The sequence below is a fragment of the Mustela nivalis genome (genome assembly GCF_964662115.1).
Source record: "Mustela nivalis genome assembly, chromosome: X".
Lineage (NCBI taxonomy): Eukaryota > Metazoa > Chordata > Mammalia > Carnivora > Mustelidae > Mustela > Mustela nivalis.
The window spans coordinates 103,399,797-103,421,726 of NC_139040.1; positions in this window are offsets into that span (position 1 = coordinate 103,399,797).

The following is a 21,930-nucleotide window of genomic DNA, read 5'->3' on the forward strand; positions in this document are numbered from 1 at the left end:
TCTTTTCGTATTCTTTATTAGCTGGGTAAACTTCCATTCCCATCAATAGTTGAAGAAAGCTGTCAGGACCCAAAGAATCCTTATTAGGATTTTCACATAGCACAACTAGGTGAGGTTGTCTAGGAAACTTAAAAGTTTCACAGAAGTTTCTCTTATCTATATTGTCGTTTTCTTTGGATCTGTCACTTTAAAATCCCACATACTGTTAACAGATGAAAACAAATTGCTTGATTATAAAAGTTAAGTTATAAAGTAGTTTTTGGTTTTTTTTTTTAATAAGTCAGCTTGGGCTAAATTTTGCTGTGGTAGCTCGCAGCAAAAAAGTGCCAGCGGCATACCACAATAATGATTGATTTTTCATTCAGTTTACATATCTATTGTGGGCCAGATGTGACTTTATTTCAGGGTCCAGGCTATCTATAGCCCTAAGATATTCCTAGTCTCATGGCAGAGAAAAAGAAATGAAGAGCAAGGTACATTGTGACTATGAACTTTTCTCCTCAAGAGTGACCCAGTTGACTTCTCCTTACAAATCATATGGCCAAGCTCAAATCCATGGCAGCAAGAGGTGCGTCTTTCTGCCAAGCACAAGATAAGGTGCAGGGAAACATGGGGACTATACTTGACCATAATGCAATATACCATACTCTCCTACTCACCTATCTTGGAAGCCAAAGTTAGGAGTCTTTCCAAAGCTTCTATGATTCTTACTGCATTCTTTTCATTAGGATTTGACAGCATGACTGCATGATAAAGTGTATTAATTGAATGTCCCATGTAAGTTTCAAGGCAGCAAAAGTCCTTATGGATTGAGTAGAAGAGAGAGTATATGTGGATCTGAAGTGAATTGAAGTGCTACTCTCCGTGCCAAGTTCAAGCATGCTATTCTTTCTGTCCTTTTGCTTTTAACAAAGAGGGAAGAAAGGGTTCCTAGATTATGAGCTACAAACTACAGCAAGCCAGTGATTTTCTCAAGTAAGAAGCCATCTCTTTCACAGTATTTAGACTTACCCATAATTCATCATTCTTTACAAAAATGTTTATCTTCATATTCGTCAAAACTGGGCATGATAATAAGGATGGAATAGAAATAACCACCTGGGCACAGTGAATTCGCTCTGGCTAACTTAAGTGAAAGTGATTCATTAAAGAATATTGGGTAGCTTACAGAGTTATGCGAGGCCTAGAGAAATTCTAGAGGCTAGATTTCCAAACCTGGATAGGTGACTGTCATAATTGGAAAAATGTTGCAGTAGCTATGAGAGCAACTGCCCCTCAGCAGTATAATGCCTGGAACCCTGTCTCGACTGCCACTTTCCAGCACCGGGGCCATTTCTGTGACAGCATGTCATTCCTTGTCTGAGAGCTTGGTGTTTCTTCTGCCGAAAAAGCCAGACAGAATGGAAGCCCCATACTGGTCTCATTTCCTCACATTGCTCCATTTTGAACCAGATTGGCCCGTAGCATTACTGGTCACATGCCTGTCCCCAGCTGAAAGGGATATTTGGGATATGATAGTCTGCTTTTTATGTTGTGAGATACGTGAACTTCACAATGCAGGAAGTTGCCCATAATTAGTAAAAGTATGATTAAAATACTAAGCAAGCATGACTATGACACTTCTACCCATGAAGGTAAAACTCAATAAATATGGCAAGAAGAACTAAAAGCCAATCCTGCAAGAGGAAAGCTACCCTAAAACAAAATGATTTGGACAACAAACTCTGGAAAGTTTCAGCGGAAGGAGACAAAACTTTGAAAGTTTTGCTCACTGGATAAATTTAAAATAACATCAAATTGGTTGTGTGTTTGTGAAAGGAATAGCTTGACCTTAAATCTGTCAAATAAAAAACAAATCCAGTCTTAGCAAGGAAATACTTTGTTCAAAAGGATTATTGCAAAGATTGTTGTACTAGAGAACATTCTGACCATAAAATACACAGTAATGTCAAGAATTAGGCAAAAGAAGCTTTTCTTTTATAGAGAGGAGTAGACAAATTGGGTATGGGGAAGAGGGATGAAAAGATGCAGTCAGAGATCAGAGCATGTCTTAACGCTGAGTCTAGCCTGTTCTCAGGAGGGACTGTTAATGAGGGGCTGTGTGCTGGCTCGGGAGGTGGAGGGGAGGGAGGTGATCAAAGCTTAGGGACTTGGGGGAAGGAGAGAATCTTAACCCACATTCAGTTAATAAGCATTTTGTTCTGACTGATGGGTGATGGAGTTGGACAAGCAGTTCTGCTAATCATTTATAAGACAGGTATTGGAAATTTGGAGGGTGTGTATCTGGCCTTGTCCCAGGTAAATAAGGGAGGCATTTGTGAGAAGCCCTACGGAGAAGGATGACCCTGGTCCAGAACACAAAATGGTGGGGAGGAGTCCTTTAATTGCCACCGTTTTTCAGGAGCACGCAGCTCAGCTCTAATTCCACACTGTCATATCCTTTGCCCTAGGCAGCAGAGTGTGCAAACTGTTCCACCCCTGTCCTCTGTGCCTAAGATTTACGCCCTCCTGAGAAGCTGAGGCAGACAGGATGTGGATTTGGGTGCACCAGGCAAAGAGGACAGGAGTGAGATGTTATGGTGAAAACAGGGTAATTCAGTGAGATCTGTCCCTCCCTGCATCTCCTTTCCGTCTGTAATCTGAGACACTAAAATGGTTTCTAACTGGCCCAAGAGCAGAGGCTTAGAGATCTTGCCGTTCATAGAGCCCTTGCTAAAAGTACTAGAATCATTACCTACCAATTTTTGAAGACCAGTATTTTAAGCCCCATTCATGCACAAAGTATATGCAATCAGCATATTTAGATCTCACTTTTTAAAAAGTTTATTTATTTTAGAGAAAGCATGTGTGGGCAGAGGGAAGGGAGAGAGAATCTTAAGCAGACTCCGCACTGAACACAGAGCCTGATGCAGGGCTCAGTCTCATAGTCCTGAGATCTTGACCTGAGCCAAAATCAAGAGTCAGATGCTTACCTGAGCCATCTCAGTGCCCCTGTATCTCACTTGTAAATATAAATGGACAAACAAGGATTTGAATACTCGGAAAAGCCTCTGGCAAGAAAATAGGGAAGTGGGAACAGGGCAGGAGGAAGGAAAAGAGACAAAACTTGTTAAAAACAATTTCAGGTAAAGAAAATGATAGTAATAATAATCCATTTCAGAAAAATATGGAAAGTTTTAAATCCATTAAAGATATGATGAATGCCATTACACTTTTTTAAAAGACAACTTTACTGACTAAAAATAATATCTTGGAAATGGAATCAAAATGTCAATAAAATGGTTAGAGATAATGTCAAGGCAGTATTTCACAAAACAGAAGAGATAAAGAGTTACAAAATAAAATGAAGAAAATTAGATATCTGAGATATCTAATCTGAGATGACTAAGTTTCAGAAAGAGAAAAAAAAAAGGTGGCAAGAAGTTATTAAGCAAAACAAAATTCTCCAAGAAAACTTTCCAGAACTGAAGGACATGATTTCCTTGAATTAAAAGAGCCCACTCAGTGACAACAGAATTCAAAGCAGCGAACACCTGGCTCCTGGATGGCTCAGTTGGTTAAGCATTTGACTTTGAATCAGGTCATGATCTCAGCATCCTGGGGTCAAGCCCATGTAGGGCTCTGTACTCAGCAGGCAGTTTGCTTCTCTCCCCCAGCCCCTCCCACTGCTCCTGCTCTGTCTCTCTCTTTCAAATGAATAGATGAAATCTTAAAAAAAAAAAGGCAAGCAAACATATAATTATAAAATGTCAATTCAATGATAAAGATAAAGAGGAAATCTGAAAATCTACCAGGGAGGTAGGATTCCATGGATCAAAATGGCATTGGACAAATTATTTCCAACCTGAAATAGTGTACCCAACCGAATTCTCAAAAGTGAGGATAGACTAAAGGCATTTTAGAATGTGAGTGGTGACTCTTCAATGGATAAGGAAAGCTCCTGGAAGACTTGTTTCTCCCAAAGTTAGAAAAGTTAGAATTAAAAAAAAAAAAAAATATATATATATATATATATATATGCAGGAGGAGAGCAAAGGGGGTGAGAGAAACTCAAGCAGACTCCCTGCTGAGTCCTGGGGCTTGATCTCAGGACTCTGAGATCATGAGCTGAGCTGAAATCAAGAGACAGTTGCCTAACTGAACCAACTAAGCCCCCACCAGGTTCCCCGGCTGATGCTGAGGAAAAGTTCCAAAAACACAACTGTAAGCAAGCTGAGAGGGTAATAGCACAGTTTGGGGAGGGGAGATGGACTATTGAAGGAGAGACAAATCTAAGAAAATTGTGCACCTGCTGGAATTCCAAATGTATTTGAATGTTTGATTGGAGGTTAAGAATTCTCTTTAAAAAGATTGGAGAAGAGTTAAAAAGGAGATGTTTAGGTAAACATTTGATTGTGTTACATAATGAGACAGATCTTATAATCCAGATCTACACTAAATGCTTTGGAATTTATCGGGGGGACCGTTCTGCTTGGGGACCGTTCTGCTTGTGGAACTCTTTGCAAAGAGGATTCGACCATTCATTCGGTCCCTTATTCAACAATTGCTAGTTGGGGTCTAATAGGTAACAGGTGTGACCATAGGTGCCGGGGATACTGCTGAGAACAACACCAACAAAAATCCATTATTCCTTATGGAGCATCAGTCTGGTGCGGGAGAAGGAAGAAAATTAACAAAATGAATAAACAGAGTCATATGGATGATGATAAATGCTAAGAAGAAAAATAAAACATCATTTAGGATCAGGAAGTGGCAAAACAGTAAAGCAGGGGAGAGAGAAGGGGGACTCAGGGAACTTGTGAGGCTGAAAAGGGAATTCATTGTTGGAGAAGAGTCTGCCAGTTGCAGACTTATCAGTTATGCTGTTCCGGGGTGATTCCAGCCACTTGTTCTGAGATCCAAGAAAGCCTAGTCAGTCCTATAATTGATTGAATGGCAGTCTTTTCATCATCTTAGATGATCAATAAGCATTAACTGCAGACCTTTAGCTGACTCTTTCTTAGGAGCAGGCCTTTTGGGTAGGTCTCAAAGACTATGGAATCAGCTTGGATGTATTTGATTGAAGCATTATCTTGAATTGGTCATAGTTTGGTATAAAGATTTTTCTAACAGTCCTTGTAGTCAACAGTAAGAATTTTAAATCCTAGCTCTGCCGTTTACAATCTCGATGACTTTGGACAAGGGCCATGGACTGGGTTTCCTAGGTTGCAGAATCTGATTTGGAGCTTGGCAAGCAGGGTATTTCCCAAGGAGTACCCTGGGATGAACACCTTGAGAAGAGCGAGAAAAGTCAAGTTTTGGTGCAATCTTAGCGGAGACCCCAGCCATTCCCATGGGACTTAGGCACTGGGGAAAAAAATCCTTCAGAAGTATCCAGGGTAAGCCCAAGATAGGTATTTGTGCATGCAATTTCTTTCATTTATTTCAAAGGACATTTATCAAGCACAAAAATTCCATTTGATTGATAGAATACAGATTATGTTAACGTACAGATAAAACTTTACTGGCATGGATAGAACTATTCTGAAGCATTCTGAACACAAAGATAGTACAAATAAGAAAATAACCTTCTACAGAAGGGGAGATTTTCTACTTGGGAATTTTATATCAAGATGAGAAACTTAGCCACAGTCTAGCATTTAAAGGCTACCCTGAGTGCCTTTAGATATTTGAAACTATTTTTAGGTTTCATTGTCTCCCTGACAATGATCTGCTATTTTGAGGTCATAGGAAAATTGGAAACCATCCTATAGAGTGGTTGCATTTTAACTTGCAGCTTATAGAATATCCATTTATAGATCAAGGCTTTCTAGTCAACATTTAGTTTTAAAATCCAGCTTTGTTTTTAGAAGAGGACAAGCTAGAATTACGTTTATTATTCAGTCCATAAAATTATAAAAATAAAATAATGTTTTCTTCATTTTTTTCTTCCATGACCCTTAAGATGACATAAGACTCATACTTAAAAGAAATGAACTCAAATCTGTAGTTACTGTTTTTGTAGATATACAGAAGTGAAAATTTCTCACTCCATACATCAAGAATTGACAAAATTAATATACCTATGTACTAACAAATACTAAGCAATAAACTCCTACATATTCTGCACTGTTTTGAGTACTATGATGAAATTCACCTTAGAGTTTCTGCCCTTATATTGCTCATTACATATTCAAGACCCAAAGAATCTGAAGAGTATAGTAAAAAGGTGTAACATAATTGTCAAGAGTTTTATGTTGCAAATGGAACCTGACTTTGTTTTTTTTTTGTTGTTGTTGTTGTTGTTTTTTAAGTGAAAAGTAAATGTATGGCAAAGATACCTGTCAGCTCACAGAACTGACAGGATGTCTGGAGAACCAGGCTCTTAAAATGCAAACACAGGGATGCTTGTGTAAGAACACAATGATACTAGCTTTTTTTTTTTTTCTGCAGTTGAAGTCAGCCCTTTGTGCCAGATGCTTCCACAGCTGTGCATCTAATTGTTAATTTCTTCACCTTTGTGACAATTTCTCAAAATTCAGGTTCCCTAACCACAAAGTTAAGTTATGTTGGGTTATTTGCTGGTGGCAGAGAGTCTCCTGTTTTGGTGTTTTCAGAGGGAGTTTGGGACTTGTCTTTCACGATGATTCCCATTGATGAGTATTCTTCCAAATTAAGGAAGAGAGTTGGGTGCTGGGAAGTGATAAAAAAAAAAATGACACTTTGGCTACCATGTGAACATTTTGAAGTTTGTTGAAGTCCAGTGGACAAGGACAGATAAAGATGGAGGAACCAGAGAAGGGCTTTGTGGAGAACGAATGAGCTACGATGCATCAGCTCAGTGTGACGCCAGCATCAAGAAACAGGGCCAAGGCTGAGGAGACTTGCAGATAGCAGAAACTGCAGGCTGCTGCAATTCAGCAAGAAAAAGTGATCCTTTACAATTCCTGAGATGCTTTAGTCCTCCTACTTCCACCACTCTTCTGAGAATGTGTCCCCATGTCATGGTGGAACCTCTGCAGCATTGTCACAAGAACCATTGTGTTTGCCAACTTGATGGGACCATGGAGATCACCAGGCTGATAGAGGTTTCTTATTTTACAAAGGGCAGCTCTGAGGCCCCAAGCAGGAGTTCGTCACCTCAACCTAGTCAGTCAGCAGTCAGGTCAGAATCAAAACCTGACAACCTGGTTCCCTGGCAGAGCTCAGTCTACTACATACATTCAGTCTGTCACACGTCGCTACACCGAAGGCTGTTGCGTTACTTTGTTTAGGCCCTCGCTTGACTGTTGGTTGCCTCCTCCTCCTAAACTCTCCCCCCTTGGGTCATTCCAGCTCTCTGCTGATGGCCGATTAATCTTTCAAAGTGGAAGGACTGCAGGGGTTTCTCTGATGAATGAAGTTCAGACCCCCGAGCCTCATTTCTGAGGCCATGGCTGCCCCTTGGGCCTGGTCACCTGCAATTCCCCAACTTTCTTCCTCAGAGTCAAGTCCTCACAGGGCTCCTTCCATTATTTATAGTTATATATGCTCTGGCCTCTCCCTGTAGTTCCCTCATCCCTTTCTTTCCTATGTACTCCTTTATGTTTTATATCAGCTCAACTATAATTTCCCCAAAGAAGAAGTTGCTGGAATCTCAGAAAAGCGTTGCTATGTCCTTTGCTGTGGTCCCATAGCGTCCTCATATGCACAGCCATTGCATTCCCAACTGAGTGGATTTACTGAAGTGTTTGTCTTCCTCTCTGTATTGAAAATGTCCAGGATACATATTGTATCCTCATGCTTAGGTCAATTTTTGAAAAATACCAGATATTCAGTGAGCAATTCTGTGTCAGAAACTTTATCCACCCACCTTGTATAACTTCTAAGAGCTTATTCTATGGACCCAGGAACATGGACTTAGGGAACATTTTCTGTTTTTTGACCTAAATCTCTCCTGCACTGATTAAAAACCACTTATACTTTGGAGTTGTCACCCAATTGTAACATCTTTAGCCCTTTACGAATCAAAGAGTAAATGTTCCTACAAATACAACTTTGTCATCATTTTCATTTTGAGAATGGACCAATTTGTGTACATTTTTATGAAAAGATGGTTTTCCAAACTGAACTGAGAACAGTAATCTATTAAGACTCGGAATCATATCATGAGAAGTGGATTTAAAAAAAAAAAATTCTAGCTGGGTGTGGGAGAGGTGCGGTGCAGAGGAAGAGGGAAAGAGAAAATCTCTAGCAGACTCCTGCTGAGCAGGGAGCCTGATGTGGGACTCAGTCCCATGACCCAGAGATGATGAACTGAGATGAAATCGATAATTAGACACTGAACTGACTGAGCCACTCAGGGACCCTGAGAACTATGTCTAAACTAAAACTTGCACTCCTTAAAACTAATTAGTGTAAGGATTGGGGAGGTTTAATATAAATCTATAAGCTTGGGTCACCCTTTCAATTCTAACCTATTAGTGTTCTTCTTTTAAAATTGTTTAAAATTAAATTTAATTTTTTTCAGTGTTCCAAAATTCATTGCTTATGTACCACACCCAGTACTCCATGCAATACGTGCCCTCTCTAATACCCACCACCAGGCTCACCCCATCCCCAGCCCGCCTCCAAAACCCTCAGTTTGTGTCTCAGGGACCACAGTCTCTCGTGGTTGGTCTCCCCCTCCGATTTCCCCCAACTCACTTCTCCTCTCCATCTCCCAATGTCTTCCATGTTATTCCTAATGCTCCACATGTAAGTGAAACCATATGCTAATGACTCTCTCAATGTGTTCTTTGTGCTAAACCAAGTTTTATATAGTAAGTGTTCAAGAGAGCTATTAAGAATTATACTATTTTATCTTCCTTTCTTCTTAACACTAACTTGAGGAAATACAGAAGAGGTAAAAAAAAAGGGAGAGGAAGAGCAAAGAACAGTGGGATATCACTCTGGCAGAGTGCGCACCTGGGATAATTCCGTGTCTCAGAGTTATGCAGATTTCAGCAGGATATGGATTGGAAGACACAGATTTTGCAGGAGAAACACACAGATTCTCGAAAAGTAGAAATGAACTCTTATTTTCTATCCTAGTAATAAGTGGCATATGTCGCCCCATCAGAATCTGGGAATCTAAAATGACTAAGACCAGTTACAACACTAAATACCACAATGGCATGAAAACCACATTGACAGGTTTATGAGAGCTTTTAAAGGACAGCTGTGCCTCCCTGCCGCCTTTCCATGGAATGCAAATCAATAGAAAATGACATTTCAGCATTGCACTCTAGCGAATATTAAATATCAAATGCTTCTCAATGCTGGCAGTAAGTGGGCCACATTGATTTTTTTTCCCCTGGCTCCACTGGCATCCTGCTAATGAAGCCTGCCTCTGTGGGCTTTTACTGTATATGCTAATAGGCACCGTGGGAAGAATGCATCATATCAGAACCCCTAGCCCTGTGAGAGCAGTTTGTGGATAAAGAATATTTGCTCTTAGAACCACAGCCCATAGTAAAACATCTGACTTAGGGAAGTATCAAGCCTGCCACAAATTTATATCTTATCAGTGAGTTTGCATCTTTGGAAGTCTACATTATGTCAGATCTCTGTCCATTATAGAGACCTAAATTACTTCAGTAAAAGAAGCTGAGGGGACAGTACTCAACAAGGTTACAATATATTGTGTGGAGTCCTGGTTCTCCAGACTTGGCTGTCATTGGAATCACCTGGGGAGTTTATAAACCGATGGCTGACTGGACCCAACCCTCAGTGATTCCCACTTAATGGTGTGGGCTGTGGTCTTAGTATCCAGATTTTTAAGTGCTTTCTGAGTGATTCTAACGAGCAGTCAAGGTTGAACACTACTGATGTCAAGAGTGCATGCTGTAGTTCAGATTTCGAGAAGGCGTTCTTCCACTGAGTTGTCAATGATGATGATTATATTTGTTTTTGTCCTGGTTCGCTCATACTCACATTCATGTGTTTGATAGGCTTACCTAGCTTCTAGCAGTGATTGTGGGTGGGGGGGGGTGGGTAGGAATGGCACACACTATCGGAATTGGACAAAGAGCTGGTCACTTATAGTATTTGGTTTTGTTCATGCTTAACTCGCTGATCTTTTTCTGGATACCTAAAATGGGCATAGTATTTTTCAGAAAATGTTGGCAACTGATGGTCATCTCTTTATACTCTTTATTAAATTGTCAGCTTGAACAGTGAGCACACTCATTATTTAAAATAAATATTTTGGGATAGCATGAAGTGTTGGCCTACGTCCTGCAGTTCACAATGTGGGTGCTTAGCAGACCACAGAGGAAGATGGCCTTGAAGGGTAAAAAAGGTGCTTTCTGCCCATTTCCAGTACTGTCTGGCCTGCTTTTCCCAGAATAAAATGAAGCCCTAAGAAAGTCACGACTGAATCAGATGATTCTTCCAACACCAAATGGGTCGGGGTGTGGTGCAGGTGGGAAAGGAATGCAGCAGCCTAAGAACATTCCTTGTACTGTACAGACACCACACTGCCTGGGCCATTGTGAGCCATGCACGGTGGATGGGAGTAGATGGATAGGGTCCTCTATGGACATTCCTTAGGCCTTCCTGAGCTTGTACCAGATCCTTCTCCATGCTCCCAATGTGCTCACTCTGTCTCCTTTCCCATCTTCTCTCATTTACCTGTTGGCTTTCTGTGCTTTTACTTGCCCCCATTTTCCGTCCTATCCCCTTTGCTTAAGGAAATCAACTTGGCCCCTTAAGACTTGAAATGTAGTGGGGCACCTGGGTGGCTCAGTGGATTAAGCCGCTGCCTTCCGCTCAGGTCATGATCTCGGGGTCCTGGGATCGAGTCCCGCATCGGGCTCTCTGCTTGGCAGGGAGCCTGCTTCCCTCTCTCTCTCTCTGGCTGCCTCTCTGTCTACTTGTGATTTCTCTCTGTCAAATAAATAAATAAATAAATCTTTAAAAAAAAAAAAAGACTTGAAATGTAGTACTTTGGTTTTATTCAATGTAGACAGCATCTCATCTGCCCAGTTACTCCTCGTTCTGCCTAAAAGGGTAATGGTGAGAGTTTGCTTTGGTCCCAAGAATGGGGTTTGAAACAGTGAAAGGCTTTCAGTCTGTTTCATTTTCCTTAAAATGTGTCTGAAATTATTCATGTCTTAACTTGTAGGATACAATTTCCTTTCCAATATTCCCAACTGGGCCACAAAAGAAATTCATCTTCCTTATGTACTTTGACTTTGACCTAATTTCTAACTAAATATTATCTTCTTATATTAAGAGAGTTTCTCCCTTTTCCTTGACCTGGTGATGTTATAAACTTTCTTGGATTAACTATTAATAAAGGGCATCATGCCCAGGTTGCTTCATTCTGATCCCTAAATCCAGTGTGTCTAAGAGAGGAAGAGAAACCTCAATTCACCCCACTACACTACATTATCAACATAGGCCAATATTTCTTAGCACTGATGTTTACTTAAAGGTGGAGAGTTCAGGCAGAAAAAGACAGAGAACGATGAAGTACAGCTGTCTACTACCCAAAGCAAATATTATCTCTCCAGTGAATCTAAGTGCATAAGGTCAAAGGCTCACCTGCTTTTTTAACAAGAACAGTAGGTTTCACAACTACCTCCCCACCTATGCACTTTGTAGCTAATAATGATGACAAGTCTCTCGGTACACTTTCATAGGAAATAAAAAGCCCACAATTACTCTGTCAGCACACATAGAAATGCAGTTATCCCTTAGCTTAGAGTCTTGTGTCGAATAGCCATTCAGGCAATACTTCTTGTATGTGTGAAAATCAGAATATTCTACTGGAGTAGTTGTGACTTCAGTTGTTTTTTTTTTTTTTTCACCATTCTGAGAGTCCTACATCCAATAAGTGGAGTCTACTACTAAGTATGCTGACAAGTTGAAGACATTTGTGACCCACCTTCATTTAGTTAAAACACAGAATGAATTGTTTGGAATCTCACATGTGTGTAGAATGTGAAATGTGGAGAAAATAATGTATGGGTCCAAACCATTCAAAGTGAAAGACATGAATAATCTTGCCAAAAATGGAAAAATTATGGGGGAAACCCACTCACTTAAAAGAAGGCAGTTGTCATTTTCTTAGCTCTATAACACACAATATATACTAAAGCTTTCTGTATGGAAAAGAAATGGATATAAGACTGTTAGTGATCTTCTCAGGTTAGTAGATAATGGAAAAAAAAAAAGAGTAGAGCACATACCAAGTCATCCATATCTGACAAAAAACCCTATATTTACAATTAAATCTTAAGGGAAAGATAGGTTTGACTGAGCTTCTCTTTCTCCAAATGACTCAGGAATCAGGTAGTTCTGCATCAAACATCTATTGCTACAACCCCTGCTTTATATGTTATTTGCAACACATAGCCAGATACAACCTTTTTTTTTTTTTTTTTTTTTGGAAAAAGTGTTTAAAATTTACCTCTGTCAATACCAAGGAAGTTGCTCAAATGAAACCAGTCTGATTTGTGATTGCTGCAACTCACCATATCAACATAAATCATACTCTCACACATAGATAATTGAGACTGAAATATTAGTAAAAACTCATAAGGATGATGTTTTATAAACAACGGAGAATTTTATTTTCCATAGTTCTGGAGATGAGGAAGAACAAGATCAAGGTGTCTTGATGCAGATTCCATGTCTAGTGAGGGCCACTTCTAGTTGGTAGATGGCTGTCTTCTCCCTATAACCTTACCTGTCAAAAGGGGCATAGGAGCTCTCTGGAGTCTCTTTTATGAGGGCACTAATCCCATTCATGAGGGTTCCACCACATGAACTAATCACCTCCCAAAGGCCCCACCTTCTAATACCATCACATTGGGCTTTAGGATTTAACATAGGAATTTTGGGTGGACACAAACATTTAATCTATAGCAGGTACCCTAACATAAATTATTAGCCATTAAGAATTGCTGGTTTCTCAACTCACCTTCTACTCTAGAATTCAGTTGGAATAAATAAATGGCATTGGATTTCAAAGTTGACTTCAGTCATGTTGAGCCTCAGTTGAGGAGTTAGGTCATATAAAAAATAATTTTCAGAAAATGATCCTTAAATTACCTTCTCGACTCAGTTACGTCATAAGAATTAAATCTCCTCTAGGAACCATGAATCTAGAGAACGTAGTTCCTGACTTACTAATTTACGGGTGTTAGGGAGTAAGTTGCAGGAAACATATGAAGAAAGTACTTGGGGGACCTTGCCATGCCTAGGGGTGTTATGAATGTGTCAAATATAAATGGTCAGATGAAGCATGCATAGAAAAAAGTCATCATCAAACCCAGGAAATTTAGGAGCATATATTGCAAGACAAACAGTAAGACAAAAAGATGATTTTTTAAAAAAAGGTTGTTAAACAAGAGAGATAAAAAGAAAAAAGAACAAAAAAGATAGGAGAGAGGTAGGATCAGATAAGAAAATAGCTTGTTCATTTATTGCTTGAACTACTGCCCTGTGTCAAGCTCTATATTAGATGTTCAGTGTAGTTAGTGCACTCTAAGTTACAGTCTCTGTCCATAAATCTTTGGGTGAGTCTTTTATTTGGGATCCTGCTTAGCTCATCTCTTAAATGCCAGTTTCAGCAATGTATTAGGGTCACAAGGCCTGTTTCTTTCAAGACACAAAATGCCTGGAGGTCACTGTACGAGCATTTTTTAAAGACGACTTGACAACAGTAGTTGTATTAGTGACATTGTGTCTGGAGTCATTAGACTTCTCTTTTGTTGTACTTGTGGCTGTTTATTTTTTATACCCCTTGAGGACTCATCAGGTAAGGAATTAGAAGAAAATAATTTTTTTCTAGTACAGCATAGCCTCTAGTGGGAGGTCTGTTCATATAGCTCTGAGACAGCCTTGCAAAAAAAAAAAAAATCTCTTTAGTTGGAAAAAATATATACCCAATAAGAAAAAAGATACATACTTTCAAGATTGGAGTATTGAGATCTTTCTGGAAAGTTTGATCTTCTTGAGGTCCTACTCTTGCTGATTTTAATAATTCTGGAAAGTTGGAGGTCTAGTCAGTGACATGCAGTAAAAAATAAATACTGCACTTTAAAGTTTTGCCCTTTTTTCCATACTTTTACTTTTTTTTTTCTTCTCCAAGCAAATCAAAATGGTACTCTGTTTAGAAATAAATTAGCATGTTGAAGAGTAGTTCTTGGAAAAATTCAGTAAATCCAGAGAATTGGTGGTGGTATCTGGGCAGTTGGCCAGTCCCCCATATGTTATCTAGACTTACACTGCATGCAGTAATAACACCAGATGGTCCATTTTCCCATCTGTCTAGAGCCACTCACATTCTTTCCAGAGAGAAACATTTGGGGATTCCCAAGCTCAATATGCCAAAAGACAAAATGAAATGCAAGTGAAAATGAGAAGAATGAAAAGTTCCCATAAGGGTGCATTTTTTTAAGTCATCAAATACTAATGAGAGTTTGCATTGTCATTAAATTGCTAGTATCCATTTGGGTTACCAGTGAATATTGACCCATACTCATTCTATTCACTCTGTGTTCCTCCACTGAATAGTGAGTGTTGATCCCTAGCTTCCCACGGCTTCCGTCAGCAGCATGCACTGAGGATGCTCTGACTGTAGGCTCAGTCACATCTGGCTTCTGGTCTCCATGAGCTCTCGACCAAGGCTGGTGGTGTATTACCTCTTTAATCCTTGTATCTGATGGGCCCAGTGTGTCCCAAGCTGCAGGCTCCCTCCTTTTGAGTTTCCCAGGCACAGAGTAGATTCTGTTCCGGTTTCTTATTTTGTATGCTAGGTTTTTTTTGTTTGCTTGTTTGTTTTTTGTTGTTGTTGTTTTGTTGTTGTTTTCTAATAAGAGTAGTTTGCCTTTTTTTTTCAGTTAAGCCCTAATGGACCTTGACTCTAATATTTCACAGCTGTTCAACACTCTGCCTCTCTTTACAGCCTGCTTACCTCAGTCATTAGGGAAGGGATGATGAGGCCATTCTAGACTCCTCTGGTTCCTTTGCAGTGTCCTCTGGCTGGTAGTTCATAAACAGCAGGTTTCTGATAGGCAAATCTGAAGAAGTGCTGATGTGGAAGGTCCTCCTAGGTTTGCCAATCGATGAAGAGATGGCATTTTCATGGTTCCCCCTAAATACATAAATCACATAGGGCAGTATATAGGACTGGAGATTTTCCTTATTGTGCACACAGTGCTTCACTTCCCTGTTTAAGGAGGCATTCTTGAATTTTACCCTAAGACTTCTACATTGTTCTCTGGATTCTCTGATTTTGGCTAATTTCTTCTGGAACAGTGCTTCAGGAATTAAAACTACTAGTGGTGACACCCTGTTGGGCATGCAGAAAGCCCTACCTCCTCCTCTTGTGCTTATCCTCAAAGGTAGCCTCCTTCACAGGGTCCCTGGTCAGCAACCTGTGGGCACAGACACGATGGTACTGTTTGGGAAAAAAAAAAAAAAAAAAAAAGAACACTGAATGGGGCAAGCTAATGAAAAAAACTGTAAAAAGTTAATGGTTGGTCTAAACTACAATTAATTTTTTCCAAAGTATTCTAGAGTCTGTAATTCTAAGTACAAAACTGTATTCATGGGGCATCTGGGTGGCTCAGTCGGTTAAGCATCTGACTCTTGATTTCAGCTCAGGTCATGATCTCCTGGGATTGACTCCTGTGTCTGGCTCTGCACTCAGCAGGGAGTTGGCTTGAGAATTTTCTCTCTCCTCCTCCTTCTGCCCCTCCCCCACTCACGTAAATAAAAAGAGGAATGGATGAAGGTGGTTTCTGGTGAAGAATTGGAAATTGTACCTAAATTTCGGATGGTTAATTCAAAGGTTGTTAAGTTTAAAAAGAGACCTCATTCAAAGGGATTAACAAAAACAGAATTTTCAGGGAGAGATGAGGACAGATAAGTTATTGACATTGAATTGTAGGTGGAAATGTTGAAGATTAGTTACAAGTGTATATCCAACCCTGGAGTACTTCTGGATTTCTGTGAATAACAACACAAAATATCTAAAAAACAAATGGAAAGTAATTTAAATTTCAGGACACTAAGCTGTGGTTTAGAGGAAGCCAGAATCAAGACTAGGATAAGAGGCTTCGCGTGAAATCTAACATTGCCACAGAAAATATGGCCAGATTTGGCAAGCGGTTATTCTCATGTGAATGGAAAGAAATTAAATGTGAAGCTGATTTGAGGGCTTCAGAATTTAGAATGTCTGGTTGTAAGTGCTCCCTTGAAGATAGAGGGTAGGGAAGGTATAGATAGGAGATTCAGAATCTGTTCTCTTTGTTTGAAAATGTTTCTATCAAATACAATGTACTGTGAGGCGCCTGGATGGCTCAGTTGGTTGAGCATCTGGCTCTTGTTTTCGGCTCAGGTCATGATCTCAGGGTCATGAGATCAAGCCCTGAATCAGTTCTAGGCTCAGCAGGGAAGGGGGGGTCTGCTTGAGATCCTCTCTCTCTCCCTCTCTTCCCACTCAGACTCACTCTCTCTAAAATAAACACAATCTTTAAAAAACTACATGCACTGTACCCTCTCTGTGGCAGTTATTACTGAGTATTTTAAAGCCTACATTCTACTAATGGTAGCTCTCTCTGCATAGCTCTTAATATTTTTCTTATAAGAACCTTTGGATAAATGAGATGTTGGGCTCCCAGGAGGAGAGAAATCCTCCCTCAAATGGTCAAATTGAACATAAGAATGGAACAGTTTTCATAGGCTTGGACAGATCTAGTGAATCAGCAAACAATCATGAAGTTCCCAAATTCTAATCTCAGTTGAGAGATATTACCACTTGGCCTGAGCTGGCATAGAGAGGAAATGGTATCAGAAGGGTCTGATAAGACCTGGCCATGTAGACTAGAGGTGGCTGAAAAAGATCTGTGGCCGTAGAGGGATGCAGATGCTGCCCAAACCCTGATAAGGTTAAGGATGGATCTGGGTATGGAAAAGAAAATAAATATTCCATCTTCCCTTCCTTTGGTTTCAGGCTGGTTCCCCCCACTGGTCAAAATCAACACAGGACAATGGAGCTCTCAAGACACAGTCCATAGAGGTCAGCCTCCCAGAGCACAGAGCAGGGCCAAAAGGTAGAAGGATTAGAGTCCATGCATTTTTTAAAAAAGATTTTATTTATTTGAAGAGACACAGTGATAGAGAGAACACAAACAGGGGGACCGGGAGTGGGAGAGGAAGAAGCAGGCTTCTCGCTGAGTGGGGAACCTGATATGGGGCTTGAACCCAGGGCCCTGGAATCATGGCCTGAGCTGAAGGCAGATGCTTAACTACTGAGCCACCCAGGTGGCCCTTCATGCATTTTTTAAAACCAATCTTGACTTACCTCATACTCGTCACACTAGTACTTTTATATTTCAATAAATATTTGTTCACTGATTAAAATACACCTCTCTGGCTCTATTCCCATCGCTATTAAGTAAGAGCACTGTTTCAGGCTCTTACTACTTTTTCATTGGGACAATCATCTAACTTACCTCATTAACTGCCTCTGGCCCAGTTCTTATCATGCCCCTCCCCTGCTGTGAGTGTGTCCTCATTAGCTACTCTCTAATGACCCAAGTCATGTAGACTCTTTATAAACTGTATGTTATATCTTTGTATCTAGAGACCGTGTGTCTAGAGATAATATTTTATTGAAGAGAACTAATTTATGCATATTGTAATCCTTTAGTTCTATTTAATATTAGTTCTATTCAATAAAATATTATCTCATTAGATATTAATATTAATATTATAATATTAGCCATGTTTTCTGCAGGAAGGAGATTTCTTGTAAACAATGTCCAGTAGGTTTCCAGTGGTATAAAATCATTTGGACCACTTCTCCTCCAAGCTTGGTTCCTTGGGAAGTATATTGTTAGAACTACACATTCATTTACCACCATTTGCTCAATTATTCAATAAAGATTCATCCTATAGTATTTGTCAGATATTGTTAGGTACTATGGATATAAAATGCATATCGATAGCTTATCCTCTAGCAAGAGTTAGAGCTGAGTGAATCAGTCGCTGCAGCACAGGGTCCTACTATGTGCTAAGAAAAGCTCATGCTCAGGGCAAACACTAGTGTGTGAAAACAGTTGTTCCACTTGAGGAAGGGAAAGCATAGAGATGTAAAGATGACCAAGCTCATATTTAAAAAATAGGTACACTGAAAATCAGCTGCAGGAGAAAAACTGGAATAATGTAAAGGATTCAGGATGAAAGAGCATGCCACAATGAGGAGTCACAGGTGGTTCAGTATGGATACAGAGATCAAAGGCCATATATGATAAGCCCACAGCTACTATAATACTCAGTGATGAAAACCTGAAAGCTTTTCCTCCAAGATTGGGAACAAAACCAGGGATGTTTATTCTTGCTACGTTTATTTGACATTATACTGCAAGTCTTAGAGAAGTTAGACAAGAAAAAGAAATGAAACCTATCCAAATCAGAAATGAAGAAGAAAAATCATGTCTTTTTGCAGATGATCTATATAGAAACTCTAAAGACTCCTCCAAAAAACTAGGAGAATTAATAAATGAGTTCAGTAATGTTGTAGGATATAAAATCTATATAAAAAATTAGTATATTTGTATATTATATATAGTACATATATACTATATATATAGTAAATTTTATATTATATATAAAAAAATTCTATACACTAATTGTGACCTATTAGAGAAATGAAGAAAAAGAATCCTGTTTATAACATATTTGGGAATTAACATAATCACATTAATAAAAGGATAAGAACCATATGCTCATTTCAATAGATGCAGAAAAGGCATTTATAAAGTACAACAGCCATTCATGATAAAAATCCTCAACAAAGTAGGTTCAGAGAGAACATATGTCAACATAATAAAGGCCATGTATGAAAAACAGACAGCTAATATCATCCTCAATGAGGAACAATTGAGAGCTTTTTGTCTAAGGCCAGGAACAAGACAGGGATGTCCACTCTCACTGCTGTTATTCATAGTACTGGAAGTCCTAGCTGCAACAATCCAATAACAGAAAGGAAAGGCAATCACTTTGGCAAGGAAGAAGTCAAACTTCCACTATTTGTAGATGACATGATACTGTATATAGAAAACCACCAAAACTCCACCAAAAAGCTGTTAGAACTGGTAAACAAATATGGTAAAGTTACAGGATACAAAATCCATAAATGGCATTTCTACACATCAATAATGAAGCAGCAGAAAGAGAGATTTAAAGAAACAAACCTATTTGCAATTGCACCCAAAACAATAAGATACATAGGAGTAAACCTAACCAAAGAGTTGTACTCTTAAAACTGTAAAATAATGATGAAAATATATATATTCCTCTGCTCAGCAAAGGAAATCATTAACAAAATCAAAATGCAGACCTAGAGAATGAGAGAAAATATTTGCAAGTCATATAATGATGAAAATATATATATTCCTCTGCTCAGCAAAGGAAATCATTAACAAAATCAAAATGCAGACCTAGAGAATGAGAGAAAATATTTGCAAGTCATATATCTGATAAAGAGTTAATATCCAAAGCATGTACTCATACAGCCCCAAAATTTATCCAATCAAAAATGGACATAGGGGGGCACCTGGGTGGCGCAGTGGGTTGAGCCGCTGCCTTCGGCTCAGGTCATGATCTCAGGGTCCTGGGATCGAGTCCCGTATCGGGCTCTCTGCTCAGCAGGGAGCCTGCTTTCCTCTCTCTCTCTCTCTCTCTGCCTGCCTCTCTGCCTACTTGTGATCTCTCTCTCTAAAAAAAAAAAAAAAGGACAGAGGAACTGAAAAACAGTTTTCCAGAGGAAACTTACAAAAGACTAACAGGTGCATGAACGGGTGCTCAATATCACCTTTGATATTACCCATAAGCATCATTAATCACTAGAGAAATGCAGTTCAAAACCATAAATGATGTATTACCTCACCCTTGTGAGGATGGTTATCATTGAAAAGACAAGAGTTAACAAGTATTGGTGAGGATGTGGGGAAGAGGGAGCGCTTGTGCACATGGGTGAGGATGTTTGTTTGGATACCACTATGGAAAACGGTATTTTTTCAAAACTTAAAGATACACCTACCATATGATCCAGCAATCCCAGTTCTGAAGATAAATCCAAAGGAAATGAAGTCTCTGTTTTGAAGAGGTGTCTGCATCCCCCTGTTCATTGCAGCATTATTCACAACAGCCAAGATACAGGAACAACCTAAGTTTCTACCAGTAATGAACGGAGAAGATGTGGTATGTGTATATATGTATATATAAATATGTGTGTACATATATGTATATACACATACCACATCTTCTTCATTCATACAAGCATTCCTTACAGGGAAATATTATTCTGCCCTGTGAAAGAAGGAAACCCTGCCTTTGGCAACATGGACGGACCTCGAGGGCACTATGCTAACTGAGATAAGTAAGACAAAGACAAATACTGTATAATATTACTTTTATGTGGAATTAAAAGGGGGACAGACTAACATAAACAGAGACTACAATGGTAGTTACAAGGGTCTGGGGGATGGAAGAAATGGAGAGCTCTAGGTCAAGGAGTACAAACTTCCAGCTAAAAGATGAAGAAGTTTTGGGGATCTAATGTACAGCTTGGTGGTTATAGTTAACAATATTATATATTGGAGGCTTGCTAAGAGATAACATCTTAAATGTTCTCATAACAGAAAAAGAAATGGTAATTATGTGACCTAGAGGTTTTAGCTAACACTGTAGTAGTAGTCTTTGCAATATAGAAGTGTATCAAATCAACACATTGTACACTTTAAACTTACACGAAGTTATATGTCAATTATATCTCAACAAAGCTGAGAAAAAATAATGCAGATAAAAAATTAATTTCCTCGGCCACACTAATTATGCACATATGCAAAGATATCTGGTTATAAGGCAAGATGCTCAAATTTAAACACAAAGAAATACAAAATTAAATACGGAAAACAGAGACAAATAGTTGATGTTTGGTAAAATCCAGGTCTGCTTAGGGATGTATAGGCAAGACAAAATTTTGAATCGAGTGGATGGTAAATGTCAGGGCTTCGTATTGAGAGGTTTCATTGGTGAGAAGATGTAGAAAAATCATAGATGCTGTCAAAATTTGTCCATATAGTGGCAGGGGTAGATTACCCAACTTACCCTTCTGATTGGTTTTAAAGCAGCTTCGGGATACTAGCCTTAAGTTTTGTATCAGTTACATCCATGAGTCACTTGTCTAGGACATACACACAAGTGAGGACACACACGTGTATGTGCATTTAAGGCAGCTTTGAGTGGTTAAACAGCTCTGGAGCCATGTCCCCTGGGTACACACCCTGGCTAAATCTATAACTATGTGATCTTAGCCATATTGCTTAATTGTTCAAAGCCTCTGTTTCCCCACTTATAAAATGGAGATAATTGTATACCTACACATGGGATTTGGTGAAGAGTCAATTAGTTGATACATGCAATATTTAAAGCTGGTCTGGCACAAAGAAAACACTTAGCCAACTATTATCATCATCATTAGTTCTATAATTAAAAGATTAAAATGCATAAAAATATTAACATTGATTAGCTATGGATAGTGGAGCTATATAATGGGGTTATAGTTTCATCCTTTAAATCTGTTTTTTCTCTTACAGCTTATTGAAGCTCCCTAATAATATTGTTGATGTAATCATGAAATGTCAGTGTTTTTTTTTGTTTTTGTTTTTTTTTAAATCTGCTAACCATTCTGAGGAGTAACTCTTTAAATGGTGAGCCCTTCTTGGACCCAAAGACAGTTGAGCCAATGAAACACCTAAAAGATTCTGTATGATCATTTTAAAAGTATTTGATATTTGAATAATTTCCACATTGTAGAATGTGTAGAGCAGCACAAAGAAAATGGCAAAAATCACAAAATCCAAAGATAGACACCACTACAATTTTGTGGTCATGTAATTGGAGGAG